Source organism: Glycine max, chromosome 18, assembly GCF_000004515.6.
Source record: "Glycine max cultivar Williams 82 chromosome 18, Glycine_max_v4.0, whole genome shotgun sequence".
Classification (NCBI taxonomy): domain Eukaryota; kingdom Viridiplantae; phylum Streptophyta; class Magnoliopsida; order Fabales; family Fabaceae; genus Glycine; species Glycine max.
This window is the reverse complement of record NC_038254.2, coordinates 33,506,799-33,527,139: the sequence shown is the minus strand read 5'-3', so window position 1 is coordinate 33,527,139 and position 20,341 is coordinate 33,506,799.

Below are 20,341 nucleotides of genomic sequence, written 5' to 3'. Positions count from 1 at the left end.
CATGCATATCTAAGGTATTTTTCTACCTAAACATACATATATATATTTTGTGAAGTGTTTTTTTTGTTTACATACATGCATATCTAAGGTATTTTCACTACCTAAACATACATATATATGTTTTGTAAGGTATGACTACCTTCTGGGCTTGCGCTTGTTTTATTTAAATCCCCAGGATCATGAGCAACTAGGTGCGTCCTACTATAAAAAGTGATCAAATAACAAGCATAGATTCAAAAGGTACTAGGTCGCCTCCTAGTAGCGCTTCTTTAACGTCTTTAGCTGGACGCCTTATGACTTGTTGGTCACGGACCTAGTACTTCGCTTACCTTTGGCTTTGGACTTGGTCGCCTACTGGTCGGCCATGTAGATGCAATTGGCTTTGATGTTTTGATGATGATCATGATGATGTGTTGCAATTGATGCAAATGGGCTTTTCAAGATTAAAATTCAAGACAATACTTCAAGATTACAAGGCACAACATCAAGATGATCACTAGAATATTAGGAAGGGAATTCCTAATTGAATTAGCAAAGGTTTGGCCAAGTGATTTAAAATAAAAAGTGTTTTTCAAAGGTTTTACTCTCTGGTAATCGATTACCAGAGGATGTAATCGATTACCAGTGGCCAAATACATTTTATAACAGCTATAAAAATTTGAATTCGAAATTTTAAAAGCTGTAATCGATTACACAATTTTGGTAATCGATTACCAGCAGTTAGTAAACGTTTTAATTCAAATTTTAAAAGCTGTAATCGATTACACAATTACTGTAATCGATTACCAGACAGGAATTTCAGAAAAATAATTTCAAGAGTCACAACTTTTCAAAGGCTTTACTCATGACCACCAATGGTCTATATATATGTGACTTAAACACGAAATTGCTCAGAGATTTTCAGAACAACAAAGTGTTTATCCTCTCAAAAAGCAATTTCATTTTATCCTCTTAAAGAATTCCTTGGCCAATTCAATTGCAATTCTTTAAGGAATTATTTGAGTGCTCAATCTGTAAAATCCATCTCTTTCTAGAGAGATTTGTTCCTCTTCTTCTTCTCATTCTCTAAGGGATTAAGAGACTGTGAGTCTCTTGTTGTAAAGGATCTCTAAACACAAAGGAAGGATTGTCCTTGTGTGTTTAGAACTTGTAAAAGGAATTTACAAGTTAGTGGAACTCTCAAGCGGGTTGCTTGGGGACTGGACGTAGGCACAAGGGTGTGGCCGAACCAGTATAAAACTGAGTTTGCATTTTCTCTTCCCTTAATCTCTTTTATTTATTATTGCTTTATATTCATATTCAAGTTGCTTCGTTTGAATTAATATTTAAGAAGATTGTCATTAAGGGAATTCATAACTTGAGTAAAAAGTGAAATAGATTTTTAATTAGGGGAAACAGTTTGGAATATCTTAATTCAACCCCCCCCTTCTTAAGATATCTGAGGCCACTTGTCTAACAAGTGGTATCAGAGCTTCATTCTTGTACAAAGTTTAGAAGCTTCAAGAAAAAAAGATGGCCTCAGCAAATTCCTTATTTCCAGAAGGGAATTCTATCAATAGACCTCCAATCTTTAATGGAGAGGGTTACCACTACTGGAAAACCCGAATGCAAATTTTTATCGAGGCAATAGATCTAAATATCTGGGAAGCCATTGAAATAGGGCCTTATATACCCACCACAGTAGAAAGAGTTTCTATAGATGGTAGTTCATCAAGTGAAAGCATAACCATAGAAAAACCTAGAGATAGATGGTCTGAAGAGGATAGAAAACGAGTACAATACAACCTAAAAGCCAAAAACATAATAACATCTGCCCTAGGAATGGATGAATATTTCAGAGTTTCAAATTGCAAGAGTGCTAAGGAAATGTGGGACACTCTTCGATTAACACATGAAGGAACTACAGATGTTAAAAGATCTAGGATAAATGCACTAACTCATGAGTATGAATTATTTAGAATGAATACAAATGAAAAAGTTAATATCTCTACTATTAATGACAAGAAAATAACAGATTCTTGTAGTTGTTGTGATAAATATGTAAAAGAAATTAAAGAGTTAAAAAATTCACTTGCAAAATTTTCATATAGTAGAAATAATTTAGATGTTATATTAAGTAAACAAAGATATGTGTCAAATAAAAATGGACTAGGGTATAAATCTGAGAAACTACAAAAGGTTCATAAAAATTTTTCCACTTCCACACAAAAATGTAATTCTAACTCTATCACTTGTTTTTACTGTGGAAGAAGAGGACATGGCATATCAACTTGCTACTTCAAGAAAAATTACACTAATATTAAAATGATATGGGTCCCAAAAGGATCCTCAGTTTATACTAACATGCAAGGACCCAATAAAATTTGGGTACCTAAGTCAAAAACTTGATTATGCAGGTATCTTTGAGAAAGAAGTGGTACATAGATAGCGGATGCTCAAAACATATGACTGGAGATGCATCAAATTTTACACACATATCTCCAAAGAAAAGCGGGCATGTAACATATGGTGACAACAACAAAGGTAGAATTCTTGGAGTGGGTAAAATAGGTACAAATTCTTCAAACTCCATTGAAAATGTTCTACTTGTTGAAGGTCTTAAGCATAGCCTGCTTAGCGTTAGTCAACTATGTGACAAAGGCTATCTAGTATCATTTGATTCTCAGAAATGTCTTATAGAACATAAGCATGACATTAATATAAAGCATGTAGGACATAGAGTCAATAATGTTTACATGATAGACTTAAGCATAAAACAAGAAAACAATCATTGCTTTCTTAGTAAAGATGATGATCCATGGTTATGGCATAAAAGAATTGCTCACATAAACATGGATCACTTAAATAAATTAATTTCAAAAGATTTAGTAGTTGGTTTGCCTAAATTGAAATTTGAAAAAGATAAATTATGCGATGCATGTCAAAAGGGCAAACAAACAAGAGTCTCATTCAAATCTAAAAATGTTGTTTCAACCACTCGACCATTACAGTTATTGCATATGGATCTATTTGGTCCATCTAGAATCATGAGTTTTGGAGGAAATTACTATGCTTTAGTTATAGTGGATGATTTCTCTAGATATACTTGGACATTATTTATTACACATAAAAGTGATTCATTCCATGCATTTAGGAAACTTGCTAAAGTCATACAAAACAAGAAAAATCTCAAGATTGCATCCATTAGAAGTGATCATGGGGGTGAATTTGAAAATAAAGATTTTGAATTATTTTGTGATGAACATGGTATTGAACATAATTTTTCTGCACCAAGAACTCCGCAACAAAATGGAGTTGTTGAGAGGAAAAATAGGTCATTGGAAGAAATTGCAAGAACTTTATTAAATGATACTTCTCTTCCAAAGTATTTTTGGGCTGAAGCTGTCAATACTGCATGTTACATCATGAATAGAGCCTTGATAAGACCTGTTTTAAAGAAAACCCCATATGAGTTATTTAACGGTAGAAAACCTAATATTTCTCATCTACATGTTTTTGGGTGCAAGTGCTTTGTACTTAATAATGGTAAAGATAATCTAGGAAAATTCGATGCAAAATCTGATGAAGGCATTTTTCTTGGATATTCTTTACAAAGCAAAGCATATAGAATATATAATAAGAGAACTATGAATATAGAGGAATCCATTCATGTTACCTTTGATGAATCTAATGCTATATTGTCAACAAAGAATATGCTAGATGACATTGCAGATTCTTTAGAACATATGAACATTCATGAACAAGATTCTAAAGGAAATGACAAAGGAAACAATGAAGATCCTCCAGAAGAAGGCAAATCCAATGATGCACTCCCAAGAGAATGGAAAACTTCAAGAGATCATCCCCTCGACAACATAATTGGTGATATCTCAAAAGGGGTAACAACCAGACATTCTCTTAAAGATTTATGCAATAATATGGCTTTTGTATCTATGATTGAACCTAAAAATATAAAAGAAGCCATAGTAGATGATAATTGGATCATTGCCATGCAAGAAGAACTAAACCAATTTGAAAGAAACAATGTATGGAAATTAGTAGAAAAACCTGAAAATTATCCTGTCATTGGAACAAAATGGGTTTTTAGAAATAAACTAGATGAACATGGTATAATTATTAGAAATAAAGCCAGGTTAGTAGCAAAAGGGTATAATCAAGAAGAGGGAATAGACTATGAAGAAACATATGCTCCTGTTGCAAGATTAGAAGCCATTAGAATGCTTTTGGCATATGCATCCATAATGAACTTTAAACTTTATCAAATGGATGTTAAGAGTGCCTTTCTAAATGGCTTAATTCAAGAAGAGGTATATGTTGAACAACCCCCTGGTTTTGAAATTTCTGATAAACCAAACCATGTTTATAAATTACAAAAGGCTCTTTATGGTTTGAAACAAGCCCCTAGGGCATGGTATGAACGATTAAGTAATTTTCTTCTTGAAAAAGAATTCTTCAGAGGTAAAGTGGATACCACATTATTCATAAAGAGAAAGCATAATGATATTTTGTTGGTTCAAATATATGTTGATGATATAATTTTTGGATCCACTAATGATTCATTGTGCAAGGAGTTTTCCCTTGATATGCAAAGTGAATTTGAAATGTCAATGATGGGAGAACTAAAATACTTTCTGGGATTACAAATCAAGCAAACTCAAGAAGGTATATTCATCAATCAATCCAAATACTGCAAGGAATTGATCAAAAGATTTGGGATGGATAGTGCAAAACACATGTCTACACCGATGAGCACTAATTGTTACTTAGATAAAGATGAATCTGGTCAGTCTATAGACATAAAACAATATCGAGGTATGATCGGATCTCTTCTTTATTTATCTGCTAGTAGACCTGATATTATGTTTAGTGTATGCATGTGTGCTAGGTTTCAATCCAACCCCAAACAATCACATCTAAGTGCAGTAAAGAGAATCATGAGATATCTATTAGGAACAATCAATATAGGATTATGGTATCCTAAGAATTCAACATGTAACTTAATAGGATATTCTGATTCTGATTTTGCCGGATCTAAAACTGATAGAAAAAGTACAAGTGGAACTTGTCAATTTATTGGATCGGCTCTTGTCTCATGGCATAGTAAGAAACAAAACAGTGTTGCTTTATCTACTGCTGAAGCGGAGTATATCTCTGCCGGTAGTTGTTGTGCACAAATTTTATGGATGAAGCAACAATTATCTGACTATGGCATCATTCTTGATCGCATACCTATTAAGTGTGATAATACTAGTGCCATAAATCTATCCAAAAACCCAGTTCAACATTCAAGAACTAAACATATAGAGATTAGACACCACTTTCTTAGAGATCATGTCTTAAAGGGAGATTGTGTATTAGAATTTGTTGATACTAAGAATCAACTTGCTGATATTTTCACTAAACCTCTCCCCAAGGAAGTGTTTTTCTCTATTAGAAGAGAATTAGGTCTCTTAGATGTAAGAGATTTAGAAAAATAGGAATTGATTGGTTGATTGATTGGTTGATTTACTTTTTACCTTTTGATTGTAGATTATTTTGTTTGATCTTGTTTGAATTTTTTTTTATGATAGAATTTATGATTTCTTGTATATATAGTAATTGAATGATTGAATTTAGTGTATTAGTAGTGAAAATTAGTCATATAAGATGTATTTGAGCATAAATATAGATATTCTCTTAGAAACTAGCCTAGGATAGGCTCTGGTAATCGATTACCACTCAATGTAATCGATTACACTTGAACAGGCAGCCTGTAATCGATTACAACATCCTGTAATCGATTACCAGAAGGCTTATTGGGCCTGTAATCGATTACCAATACCTGTAATCGATTACCAATACCTGTAATCGATTACCAGAAGGCTTATTCAGGATGGTATTATTATGTCTGAGGTGCATGGTACTTCTATGGTCATTGATCAGTCACTTTTCTTTTCTTTGACTCATTTACCCAGTCAAGGTGCACCTTTTGAGGGCACCATTGTTGATGACTGGAAATTCGATTATTCGACTCATGATGCTCGTCGCATGGTCTGCAATGATCAAGCTGACATGACCGGTAGATTGTTGGCCGGGTCATTAACTTTTGATAATCGCATCATGCATTATATCATTGTTAGAATTTTGCTTCCTCGGTCTTCAAATTTAGCACAAGCCTCTGAGGAGGATTTGATTCTTATGTGGGCTTTTCTAACCGGTCGTCAGATCGACTGGGCCCATTTGGTTCGGTACCGAATGCATAAGGCATTACGGGCCAATGCACCTCTTCCTTATCCACACTTGATTACTCTGTTTTTGCGTCATTTTCAAATTCCGCTTGATGATGAACCCTTTGTTCAAGTCAAGCGTTCCTTTGCAATTGGTGCTGGAGCAGTGACCTCCTTTGGGTATCGTAAAGATCGGAATGGACAATGGCTGAAGAAGGATGCACTCCCTCCTCAAGATGAACGTACTCCTTCACCTCCTCCTCAACGTGAGGATTCCGCACTCATGAATGAAGTCCTCTCCGAATTACGAGGTCTTCGTTCGTATGTTGGTGACCGCTTCGACTCGTTAGATTCACGCTTTGCCGGTATGGACATTCGTCTTACACAGCTTGAAGAGGATGTCGGATACATTCGTCAGAGTTTCGATCTTCCACCACCACCTCCGTCTTCCTAGATTTTAGGTTATGATTATTTATCTTTTATAAGCCGTGTATTTTGGCTTTTAGTTTCTTAGAATTTACATTATTATGCTAAGTACTTTGCTTATTTATCTTGTGGATTTTAAACTTCAGTCTCGGATGTTTTGTGGTTGTTGACATTTTCAGTTATTTGGATTCTGGTTTGATTATTTCTTGTTTGTGAGTTTGGCTTATTGTATTTAATACTCTGATGCTTATATCTTGCTACTCAATTGATATAACTGTGTTGATTTCCGAGTTCTTTGGCTTTTTGATGTTGCCAAAGGGGGAGAAAAAGGTTGTAGCAAAAGCTTAAGAAAAAGCTTAACAAACTTAGAAATCAAGTGATCATGTATTCCGAAATATAGGGGGAGAAAACGGATGCACATTTTATCTATATACAATTGTTTGTTGCTTGCTTGAATCTTGATTTCAGGTATTGTATTGTCATCATCAAAAAGGGGGAGATTGTAGATGCAATTGGCTTTGATGTTTTGATGATGATCATGATGATGTGTTGCAATTGATGCAAATGGGCTTTTCAAGATTAAAATTCAAGACAATACTTCAAGATTACAAGGCACAACATCAAGATGATCACTAGAATATTAGGAAGGGAATTCCTAATTGAATTAGCAAAGGTTTGGCCAAGTGATTTAAAATAAAAAGTGTTTTTCAAAGGTTTTACTCTCTGGTAATCGATTACCAGAGGATGTAATCGATTACCAGTGGCCAAATACATTTTATAACAGCTATAAAAATTTGAATTCGAAATTTTAAAAGCTGTAATCGATTACACAATTTTGGTAATCGATTACCAGCAGTTAGTAAACGTTTTAATTCAAATTTTAAAAGCTGTAATCGATTACACAATTACTGTAATCGATTACCAGACAGGAATTTCAGAAAAATAATTTCAAGAGTCACAACTTTTCAAAGGCTTTACTCATGACCACTAATGGTCTATATATATGTGACTTAAACACGAAATTGCTCAGAGATTTTCAGAACAACAAAGTGTTTATCCTCTCAAAAAGCAATTTCATTTTATCCTCTTAAAGAATTCCTTGGCCAATTCAATTGCAATTCTTTAAGGAATTATTTGAGTGCTCAATCTGTAAAATCCATCTCTTTCTAGAGAGATTTGTTCCTCTTCTTCTTCTCATTCTCTAAGGGATTAAGAGACTGTGAGTCTCTTGTTGTAAAGGATCTCTAAACACAAAGGAAGGATTGTCCTTGTGTGTTTAGAACTTGTAAAAGGAATTTACAAGTTAGTGGAACTCTCAAGCGGGTTGCTTGGGGACTGGACGTAGGCACAAGGGTGTGGCCGAACCAGTATAAAACTGAGTTTGCATTTTCTCTTCCCTTAATCTCTTTTATTTATTATTGCTTTATATTCATATTCAAGTTGCTTCGTTTGAATTAATATTTAAGAAGATTGTCATTAAGGGAATTCATAACTTGAGTAAAAAGTGAAATAGATTTTTAATTAGGGGAAACAGTTTGGAATATCTTAATTCAACCCCCCCCTTCTTAAGATATCTGAGGCCACTTGTCTAACAGGCCATGTGTCGTAGGCAACACTCTAACCTTTTTATGGATGAGCTGAGGTGAACTTTAGAGGTGGTGGCGGTGTGTCTATTGCCCGCTACCGGCCATCCCAATGCTGCTGTGGTGTTTCGCCCTGCGCCTGCCTGGGGACGCAGTACTTCTTGATGAAAGCTCGATCAGTAGGGGGCCTGATGCCCTTGCTGGAGGTTACAGGTACTCCGTAGAACTGATAGAGACCCGTAATTAGAGCTTGACAACTCCAAGACCCTGTTGGACTTCTACGGGTCCACTGGGTGTCTTGCAGGCGCGATCCCTGCAAACAATAGATGAAATCAGAAATCAGTTGAGCGATGTGCATACTTACCTATGATGACATAACCTTGCCGGGGGGGTACGGGCATCCTATAGGACTGATAGAGGCCCGTAACCAGAGCTGGAAACCCCAAGGCCCTGTTGGACTTTTCCGGGTCCACTGGGTGTCTTGTGGGTGCGATCCCTGCAAACAATAGATGGTATCAAAAATCAGTTGAACCATATGCATACTTACCCATGTCGGGACGACACAGACCAACTGATACTTTTGCAGGGGGTGATTGGCATTGCGGTCGCTGGGCAGAATGTTGCTAAGTAGCAACATCATCTATATCTATGTAAGAGTGGTCATGTTGGTGCGCATGATCCGCACTCGTCTCTTTGCAGCGACACAGGTGAAATCTTGCCCCGGTATGCATAGTAGCTGTGTGATAGCCTCCCTCTCTGGTTGTGCTCGCACAGTTGGCCCTCCTCCAATATCAGGGGGAGGCCCAGGAACCGTTAAAAGGAAACTACTGGCCCCTTAACCGGAAGTGCAAGTCTCGGTTAAGCATTTAAGGGCAGAGGACCTTAAATTCTTTTAAGGTGTGGATGTCGAGCAAACTGAAAATGAGGACACGTAGCCCTCTAAAGGTGAGGGCGTGCAGCCCTCTCAAGGCGAGGAGGTGTAGTCCTCTGGAGGTGAGGGTGTGCAGCCCTCTGCTGGCGAGGACGTGTAGTCCTTTCAAGGTGAGGGCGTGTAGCCCTCTGACGATGAGGGTAACTAGTACCCAAGGTGAGGACGTGTAGCCCTCTCAAGGCGAGGACATGTAGTCCTCTAGAGGTGAGGGCGTGCAACCCTCTGATGGTGAGGGTAACTAGTACCCAAGGTGAGGACGTGTAGCCCTCTCAAGGCGAGGACATGTAGTCCTCTAGAGGTGAGGGCGTGCAACCCTCTGATGGTGAGGACGTGTAGTCCTCTCAAGGCGAGGACGTGTAGTCCTCTCAACAGTGAGGGTAACTAGTACCCAAGGTGAGGGCGTGTAGCCCTCTCAAGGCGAGGACGTGTAGTCCTCTCAACGGTGAGGGTAACTAGTACCCAAGGTGAGGGCGTGTAGCCCTCTCAAGGCGAGGACATGTAGTCCTCTCAACAGTGAGGGTAACTAGTACCCAAGGTGAGGGCGTGTAGCCCTCTCAAGGCGAGGACGTGTAGTCCTCTGATGGTGAGGGCGTGCAGCCCTCTGATGGTGAGGACGTGTAGTCCTCTCAAGGCGAGGACATGTAGTCCTCTGATGGTGAGGGCGTGCAGCCCTCTGATGGTGAGGACGTGTAGTCCTCTCAAGGCAAGGACGTGTAGTCCTCTCAACGGTGAGGGTAACTAGTACCCAAGGTGAGGGCGTGTAGCCCTCTCAAGGCGAGGACATGTAGTCCTCTGGAGGTGAGGGCGTGCAGCCCTCTCAAGGCGAGGACATGAGGTCCCCTGATGGCGAGGACATGTAGTCCTCTCAAGTTGAGGACATGGAGTCCTCTGATGGCGAGGACATGTAGTCCTCTCAAGGTGATAGGTACAAGTACCCAAGGGTCCACCCTTATGAGAAAGCAAGAGATCGACTCATCAAGAGGGCCGGTCATCCCAAATCCACAAGATTTGGACATTAGATGTAGGAAATCTATGCAGTTAACATGATTTTTAGGGATGCAGATGCATGCAACCTTTGTCGGGAAATTTGGTAAATGCGGACTTCATATGAAACAATGCAATGTAATGGAAAGTTGTACAATGTTCATGACATTCTTTCCCTATTTTGTGATTTTGATTTTGATTTAATTTTTTTGGAAAACACAGATTGACTTTCCTTTTGAAAGAGGTGATAATTCATGCAACCTCATCCTATCTTTTTTGCAAATCTCTCTGGGAACTCCCTCAGAGTGTATGTTCTTTTTTATTTAGTCACTTGACCATTTTGGAGTGACGGCAATGGAGTCGTTTGATGTTTAATCAATCCATTGAAATCCTAGGGTTTGTCCCCTTTTTTTTGTTAAAAACATCGATGGGTGAGAACTTTTGATCGGCCCCTATGTTCACTTGAGGCTCCTGCACGGTGCCCCTCATTGCCCCAGTGTAAGGCTTTGAGGTACCAATCGTTGTCTTTCGTCATGACCTTGTAGCTGGGAACCTATTGAGTGAGAACTTCTAATCTGCCCCTAGGTTCGTTTGAGGTTTATGCATGGGGCCTTTCATTGCCCCAGTGTAGGGCTTAGAGGTACCAATTGTTGTCTTGTTTTCACAACCTCGTAGTGAGGAAGAATGAAAGACGCAATTGATTCTTGCAAAAAGAACTTTCCAAGGACGAGAAATAGTTGAAGGATTTTTCAGCTGATGGATTAAGTCAAATGACTCCTATGTAGAAGTAAGATGTTTTGATGTCTTGATGATGCTAAAGGATCAAGTGCTTCTAAGTTTTATTCAAGACAAGAATCCAAGAAAGTCAAGATATATGATCAAGTTGATTTCTAGAATCTTTTGGAAGAAGTTTCCAAATTGAAAAAACAAAAGGTTTGACCAAAGAATTCTATCATTTCAAATTGAGATTTGCTCTCCGGTAATCGATTACCAGCAGTTGAAAATGTTTATAACAGTCACTAGAAATTTGAATTCAAAATTTATAATGTGTAATCGATTACACATGGATGGTAATTGATTACCAGCAATTTATTCAAATTTTAAAGCCTGTGATCTATTACACAAGTCTTGTAATCGATTACCAGAGGAGATTTTCAGAAAATAATTTCCAAGAGTCACATCTATTCAAATGGTTTATGAATGGCCATCAAAGGTGACTTGGAAACACGAATTTAAAGAGAGTTTTCATTGCCCACAAAGTTTATCCTCTCAAAAGATTAAGAGTTTTTCTGAACTGAACTGTCTTATCCTCTCAAAAAGATTCCTTGGTCAACCACTTGCATATTCAATAAGGAATTTTGATTGGTCTTCATTGTACAATCTATCCCTTTTAAGAGAGATTTCTTCTTCTCTTCTTCTTACTTCTGAAAAGGGATTAAGAGACTGAGAGTCTCTTATTGTAGAGGATTCTTGAACACAAGGGAAGGGTTGTCCTTGTGTGCATTGTTAATCCGAAAAGAGAGAGTGATAGTTCAATTGGGGAATAGTCTTTGCATCTTAATTCAACCCCCCTTTTTCTTAAGGTAACTGAGGCCATTTGTCCAACATCCTATTCTTGATAACTCACTTCTCTCTAAAAAGACAAACTTTCCGGAATAAGGTCACATGAACGTCTTGAAAACACAGTCAATCAAATGCTCCTTTTTTTCTTTTTGAAACTTATTTGTTTTGGAATTTGTTTTGAACTTTACTCGTTGTTTTACGGCAACCCCACCAATGTGCAAGACGAGTAATCTCTGATTGAACAGTCTTGGAAGTCCAAACTCAGGAGCACAGGTCGCTCGAGCAAACTGACCAATGGCTTGCACTTGAAAATCCTGATGAGTCATTAGAGACATCTAACAACGGCTTTCAAAATTGCCCCATGTGTGGCATCTCTTGTCAATGTCAGGATTTACACGCGATTCTCCTCAAATTTCAGCCAGCCCGTATCAATTAGACTTCACACTTTATGCTTCGGGGTCATACAATGCTCAATGGAATGCCTAGGGGCTCCTCCATGATAAGCACACGTTGCGTTCGAGTCGTATCCTTAGAAAAATGGAGGTTGAGGAACCTTGGTTGGGGTTATGGCTACCATTGAATTATCGAGTGGATATGGGATCAAGTTTAGCATATGACAACGGAATTTGGGGTGAACCCTACAGGCTTTTTGCTGCAAAATTCCTTTTTGTTGGTGTTTTTTTTTTGGTTTGTGCTAAAGGTGGTCTTCGTCATTGGAAGTGCGGTAGACAGACTTTGTGGTTGATTTAGGGATGGCCTTTGTGGATCACTGGGTGGTGGGTAAGGAGGAGGTTTGTTATTGGCTGAGTAATGACATTGTTCGGTTGGTGGGAAACTTGGCCGTATAGGAATGGCAGTCACAGCATGGGTTTCTCCCTCTTTCTCACCCTCTTCATTTGCCCCAGTTTTCTCAGTCGTCCTAGTAGGATGATCAAATTTGCCTCTTTTCGGATCAACTTCGATCTTTTTGCTGGCGAAGACCAAATCTGTAAAACTTGAAGGTGTGTAACCCACCATTTTTTTCATAGTAGAACACCGGTCACGTGTCTACTATCATTGTGATAATCTCTTTCTCTGTTTTTGGGGGTGCTACTTGAGTTGCCAAGTCTCTCCATCTTTGGGTGTATTCTTTGAAAGATTCGTGCCCCCTTTTTGCACATGTTCTGTAGTTGCATCCTATTCGGAGCCACATCAGAATTGTACTGATACTCTCTAACGAAGGCAACCATTAGGTCCTTCCAAGTATGGACTCGGGAAGGTTCCAAGTTAGTGTACTAGGTAACAGCTACCCCAGTAAGACTTTCTTGGAAGAAATGTATTAGCAGTTCCTCATCTTTGCGTATGCCCTTATCTTCCGACAATACATCTTTAGATGGTTCTTGGGACAAGTAGTCCCCTTGTACTTGTCAAGGTCCAGCACCTTGAACTTGGGAGGGGTGATGATATTGGGTTCTAGGAACAAGTCTTTTAGGTTAGCAAAGGCATAATCTTCACCTCCTTCAATGGCCCTGAGCCTTTCCTCTAGATGATCCAACTTTCCCATTTCTGCCATAGCATGAGGGTTTTTACTTGTCGTGGAATGCAAGAGGTGTAGTTGTGGGTGATACTGAGGGCCTTCCAAAGGGTTTTGTAGGGGTATACCATCAACTGCTTGCCCTTCCGTGGCATATCCGAGGCAAAGGCTCGAAGTCGGCTAGATTGTGGTGGGGAATTTCATGTGTCTCCCCCACGGTTTAAGAGACATGTGCATGATCAGTTTGGGGTTGTTGGCTCTCAATGGGTATAGGAGTGGAGTTATTGACATTCTTATTGGGAGTGTACGCCACATTGGGTGGCGTATAGTTAGAGGCAAGCCATATGACGGGAAGGCGTGCTCGTTTTGAATTTGCACATCATGGGGTCTCCGTACTTCCAAATCTTTGCCTACCATATTTGAGGTTGGATGATTCATTTGCTTGAGGCCAGATGGGAGCATCGGGTTCACCTTAGCGACAGCGCTAGTAGCGGCAACTATAACCGCATTGGCTTCCATTATCTTCTTCATGCTCATCATGGCCTCCATCATTGTGGCCATTTGCTCTTTCATGGCCTCCATGTCGGCCTTCATCTTCTCTTGTACTCCTCTGCTTCACCCATTACTCTAGCTCTAGCACAAGTTCGGTAAGGGCGCCGTAAAGCGTGTCCTTTTCTTTTTGATAACAATGATTAAGTTCATTTTATTTTATTTTATTTTTCAAGGAAAGAATGCAATGAGCAATGCAACCAATGAAAAGCATGGATGTATGCGAATGATGTACAGTTGAAGTATTGCGAATTTTTACGCAGGATATGGGGTTGAATCAATTTAGATTTTCAACATGGTCCATGACATCTTTGTCAAGGTGAAACTGGAAGTAACAAGGACATCAACAATCCTAAATATGTTTGGCAGTAGACGAAGCAGTGATGTGACTCGATTCATCTTTTGCCCCAATTTTGCAAGACGGTTACTTCCATATTTCAACTTGACTTGATGAACCTTTTTGTAAAAGCATGAGCTTGGTTCAACCCTATAATCCAAGGAATGGCAATTCTGATCGCCAATACTTCAACAACATCTCATAGGGATGAATGACTCGGGCATACTTTAAGCTTATGCATGGAAAATGTAATTATGAAATTGAGATGCCCGAAGAAACACCATTTCCTAGTTAACCATGCATTAGGTACCATGTCAATTATTTTGTTTTTAAGTGAAACGGGTTTATGATCCCAACATGGTTGGCTCGTGGTGCCTAACACATGAACTAAGAATGTAGTGTGAAGTTTCACGCTTCCCCTTTTTTGTTTTTGTTTTGTAGAGGAAAACGCAAGGATGAGCAAACATGAAACAAATGGTATGCAATTTGCAGATCAAAAAGTTTGTTGAACGCATATGCATGATGATACCATGACTCATGCAAAATGTGAGGCTGGAATATGATAACGGAAAATGCAGGATATGTCCATTATGATGTATGAAGAGATGCTTATGCGATGCATGATATGAATGCATTTTACGGACACGAGAGCCCGGAAAATTATCTCTTCTTACTTGCGCATTTGGGGGCGCAGTGCCCCATGTGTACAATTAAGAAGGTGATATGGACCTTCCGGCTTCCCGTGACAAAGGACGAGACCAACATACAATGCATGCTAGAGATAAAATGCGGGAGTGACTTGATTCGCACTGATTTTTGGAGTAAAAATGTGGGATAAACTCATTTTATTCAAAAAGTTATAACTAGTCAAGATCTGAGCGACAATACAAACTTCCTAGCGGTTTCTAATCATATGGTCCATTAAGTCTATCATATGTGACAATAGCTGAGAAGTCCGTGGATCTTCTTGGGGGCGGAGTAGGTGTCCGCCATTGCTTTGGCCTTGGCTAGCAATCGGGGAAGTTCTTGACTCCTGTTCAAAGTAAGAGCAAATCGGTCCATCCTCATTGTTGCCTCTTGGTGCAATGAATCAATTACCCTTTCCCTTGCTTCCCTTTCTGCTGATATCTTGGCGTACTCATCCTCTAGCCTTTGCTCGTGAGTCGCCGCTAGATTTAGCTTCTCTTTGCACTTATCGATGATGGCCCACATATTCCCTTCAGTCTCGCTTAACTGTTGGGACAAATTTCTTTTCGACCTAAGGCAAACCTTTAGCTCGTCCTTCAAGATCATGCCTTTGACCCGTGATGATTCCTTTCACCTCTTCGGAGCTTGAGCTCACTATTGCTGCCCTATAAAGCCCCTCAAAACTTTGCTTTGGTCGTGTTCTTCCTTTCGGGCCTTCTTGGTTTCTCATTCCAAGGCTTCATCGGTGGCCATATTGACATCCCTTAGTTCATCATACTCTTTTCAGACTTTGATGGCTATGGACTTGAACTTCTCTTCGACTACCCAGGCTCTTTCAAGCTCTGCCTTTAGGGCTTGTACCTCATCACTTTCTTCCAAGCTTTAACCTCATCGTCTCTCACAGTCTTTAGATTTGGGAGCCAATCCATCCTTGTGTTCGGACTCTCAGCCACTTATGATAGCCGCCGATGATCCCATTACTGCTTCCCCTAAGCTCTCTGTCCTTTCTTCACGCCGCATCCCATGCCTTGCGAACTCCTTGGAGTACCCTCGCGTTGTGGTCACTGAAACCCGTGCGATGAAAGGCGTGATGCTTTCGTCTGATGGCACTCCTCTCATGGGTAGCAGCTGTCTTATGGCGAGGACGGATTATAATAATACAACCCTTTTCCATGGACATTGGACATCCTTCGCATGAAGATAGAATCTGATTCTTCCTTCCTTCTAGCGAGGGAACCAATTAACAGACGCCCCTCCATGCTAGCCAAGAGTTGTCCAATTCGCTTTCTTTTCGACGCACGACGTGACCTTGTAGCGGATGACGGGCCTACCTTCTTGAGAAAAGGTGTGAAACAGCCACAAGAGAGCAGTGCACAACAAACAATTCTTGCGCGCTCTTTTCACATCCCCGGTCGAACGTGTCATACATGGCCAAAATGGCGACGACCGGGCTTTCCTTGCCATGATGAAAGGCGAGGAAAGCGTCAATCGCTGCTAGGTCCACTAACCCTTCCATATTCGGAAAGAGGACAACTCCAAAGATCAAAACGCCAAGATGTCAATAAAAGAAAGCCCATTCGCCTTGATTTTCCAAGGCCTTTGCCCTTTCCTCCAAACACTTCCTTGGTACTCCGACTACCCCATTCTGTTTTGCTTTACCGGTCCAACTCTTGTGCTGAGATTTTCACTACCTTGGCAACTCTTGTCGTGGAGGGATAGAACCCAGAGAAAAGATATGGCTTCCTTCCTCCCAGTGGGCATCCCAGGATTTCTTCAAACTCTTTCACAGTCGGCACTAGCTGGAAGTCCTCAAATGTGAAGCACCTTAGGGGCTGGTCATAATACTGGGAAAGGGATGCAATCGGTTCCATGGAGACTTCTACCCTAGCTAGGTCCCAAATCTTACCATAGGCTTTGCGGAAGGCTTGCCGTTGAAGTTGACCCATTAATTGCCCCAACTCTCGTAAACTAGTGACCTCTAAGCTCTTGATTTTGACTTGATAGAACCTCTTTTTAAGCGAAGGCTTTTGACTTGATCCCATGTTTTACTAAAGTGAAATAAAATCTAGTGCGAATCAAAACTCCGACATCTATCATGGGTGGAATGGATGAATGCATGAAGAAATGCATATGACACAGATGCAATTTACGAATACGGGAGCCCGAGAAATTGTTTCCTTCTTGGATACAACGTTTGGGCAGCATGGCACCCAACGTATGTTTTTAAGAAGGCGACACGGACCCTCCGTGGTTTGCTAAAGTGAGGGGATCAAAGACGAAACCCACGCATGATGCATATGCGAAAGGCACAACACGGGATGTACATAGTACGACAATATTCACAAAAATATAAGCAAAAGGGTATATGATACTTATGCATGGCAGTGTGAAAAATGGCACGCAGCGTGTTTGCTCCGTGCCCCTATTTAAGGACCTATAAGGGAGAGAGCTAACTAGGCTTTTAGTGATAACCCCCAAGGTAGTCATATCTCTCTTGATGGTTTCTAGAGGTATCATCCCTTCGAAGAACATACTGCAGCAGTAGGGACTACTAGCAACAATATGTTTTCAAAGAGAAAAACTCTAGATGAGGGTTCACTGTAATCAAGCAAGTCGGAGACCTAGCATGATCACGGATTCACCTCCACTCCTTATGTTCCCACGAACCCGGGTATAGGGCCCTTTTTCAACTCACCGTGTGTGCAAATAGTGTTAGTGTTTGTGTGCATCAAATGAATAAATATTTACCTCATGCATACAAAAAAATGCACTAAAAGCATCAAAGAGTTATATATACAAGAACATAATAAGGGAAGCCAACAAAGGAGTAAGTCATGGCAAAATTTGCACAAGATTAAATGGCCTAACTCTCTAAAAATAGTCCCCAGTGGAGTCGCCAACTGTCGCAACCTACCCTTCGGCGGGAGGGCGACGCGTGACTCGCGGGATGCGTGTTCCACGAAAGGAATACGCGCGGAGTCGCCACCAACGTTTATTTGAGGAAAACGTCGGAAAAACCGGAAAAGACGCGATCTACGAACTTTTAAGTGAAAGGTTCGGGAGTTGTATTTACGCGCGGGGAAGGTATTAGCACCCCACACGTCCGTCACAAGGGACGGCAGCCTTTAATCGAATGTGCAAACATGACTTTGATTTTTACGTTCCCTTTTATGTCCTTATATCCTTTATACCCTTTTTATATTTTTTCTTTTTTGTGGTCGACAAGGGTGTTTCCCTTTGCTCCTACGTATTCCTCAATTGGATGAGAAAATCAGACCTACGTAGTTCTTTCGGAACAAAGTGTTTGGTTTAAGTTTGTTTTTTGTCTTTTTTGCAAAATATGTTTTTTATTTGAACAAAAGGTCATTTAAGGTGTTGGACCATTAAACGGTCTTTTGATTTTGAAAGGAGAGAAACGTTAAGGCATTGGACCATTAACGATCTCTTGTTTTTGAAAGGAGAGAAACGTTAAGGCATTTGGACCATTAACGATCTCTTGGGGTGGTCGACAAAAGCGGGGCTTTTGCTCCTACGTATCCTCAATTGCGATGAGGAAATCAGACCTACGTAGTTCTTGCAAAAGCGGTAAAGTCACATGTTGATTTTATGCTTTTGAACGGTCCATGTTAACCGATAAAAGCAAAGAGGACCGTTTAAGGCGTTGGACCTTAAAACGGTTTTTAGTGATTTTTCGGAAAAAAACTTGATTTGTGAGTTGATTTTAGTCTTAGTTTCACTTTGGTTATTAATCAATTCATTCAAGGAAACTTCCAAAGAAAAACGTCCGATTGATTTTTTTTATTATTTTATTCAAAGATATTTTGATTATTTTATTATTTTTTTCAAGATATTTTGATTATTTTATTATTATTTTACTTTTTTTGGTTTAACCGAGGTTATAGCGTGAACGATCGGTTAGATTTCGTTTTAACAGTGATTAAACGAGATTACAACACAAATGATCGGTTGAAATTCATTTTATCATTTATTAGACGAGAAACGGCTTAAATAAATGGTTAAAGCACGTTAGAAACGGAAGAAAAGAAAACTGAAAGTAAACGAAATTAAAGTGAAAGTACACAAAACAAGAAATGAATTGAAAGTCTCAAATTCGAAAACTTACCCGTTGAAGAACGAAGAACGGATGAAGAACGGTGAAGAACGACGAAGAACGATGAAGAATTTCCACAGAATCGCTTACGGAAGCATTACGGAAGTACTTCGACTTGATTTTTCTTCACGAAAACGTGTTTTTGCCCAAAATAGCCGAAACGCATACCCAAAGGGGTCTTGAACATTTTGAAACAGCTCCCCCCTCCCCTATTTATAGAAAAAAAAGGAGGTGCTTGCCGCCCAAAGACTTAATGAAGAAGATTTCTAAGCGCACCCGAATTACTAAGTTCACCCCCCTTTTCGTATTTTACGGAAAAGTTACGGAAGCCTTACGGAACTGTTTTCGAATTTGATTTTCATCTTTTTTCTCTTCCCTTTACCCAAGGTTTTCGGAAATTTTACGGAAGTATTACGGAAGCCGCGGAAGCCCCGAAAACCATTTTTCAAAAACGTGGAGGAGCTTGCCGCCCAGTTGCTTCCTTCTTAAGCAACCCAACTTCCAAAATGTTCTGCAAGGGCCTAGATTTGAATTGCTATTTACACCCCTATCTTGATAAGTTCACCCCCCTTACCTTTTTTGGTGATTCTTTTTTCGTAAAGTTACGGAAACTTACGAATCTCGTAACGATACTTGTTTTCTTTCCGTAATGTTACGAAACCTTGCGGATTACATAATCATCCCCTTTTTGACTTACAGAATGTTACGGAATCTCACTTAATTATGCAACGATGCTTCCATTTGATTTCCGGTGTGTCACGGAAACTTACGGATTGTGCATCAATATTTTTTGGTTTTCCGGCATGTCCTGGAATTTCACAAATTGCCTAATGATGGGTGCCAAGCACCTCACAAGGACCAAAGAAAGGTCGCATGTCATCAAGCAAAGGTCCCCGGACGAAATTAGGGTATGACACGTAGTAATTGCTTAGTGCAATTCTCCATTCTCAATCTTTTTTCGGAGCCCCATGAATTGCGTTTTCGTTCATGTGTCCTCCCCCTTCGAGTTTGGAGCCATGCCTAGTGATTGCTTAGAGCAATTCTTCATTCTCAATCTTTTTTCGGAGTCCCATGAATTGCGTTTTTGTTCATGTGTCCTCCACCTTCGAGTTTCGAGCTATGCGAAGTGATTGCTTAGTGCAATTATCCATTCTCAATCTGTTTTGGAGCCATGCATAGTGATTGCTTAGTGCAATTCTCCATTCTCAATCTTTTTTCGGAGCCCCATGAATTGCGTTTTCGTTCATGTGTCTTCCACCCACGATTTTGGAGCCATGCTTTGTGATTGCTTAGTGCAATTCTCCATTCTTAATCTGTTATTAAAACCCAATGAATTGCGTTTTCGTTCATGTGTCCTCCACCCACGAGTTTGGAGCCATGCGTAGTGATTGCTTAGTGCAATTCTCCATTCTCAATCTTTTTTCGGAGCCCCATGAATTGCGTTTTCGTTC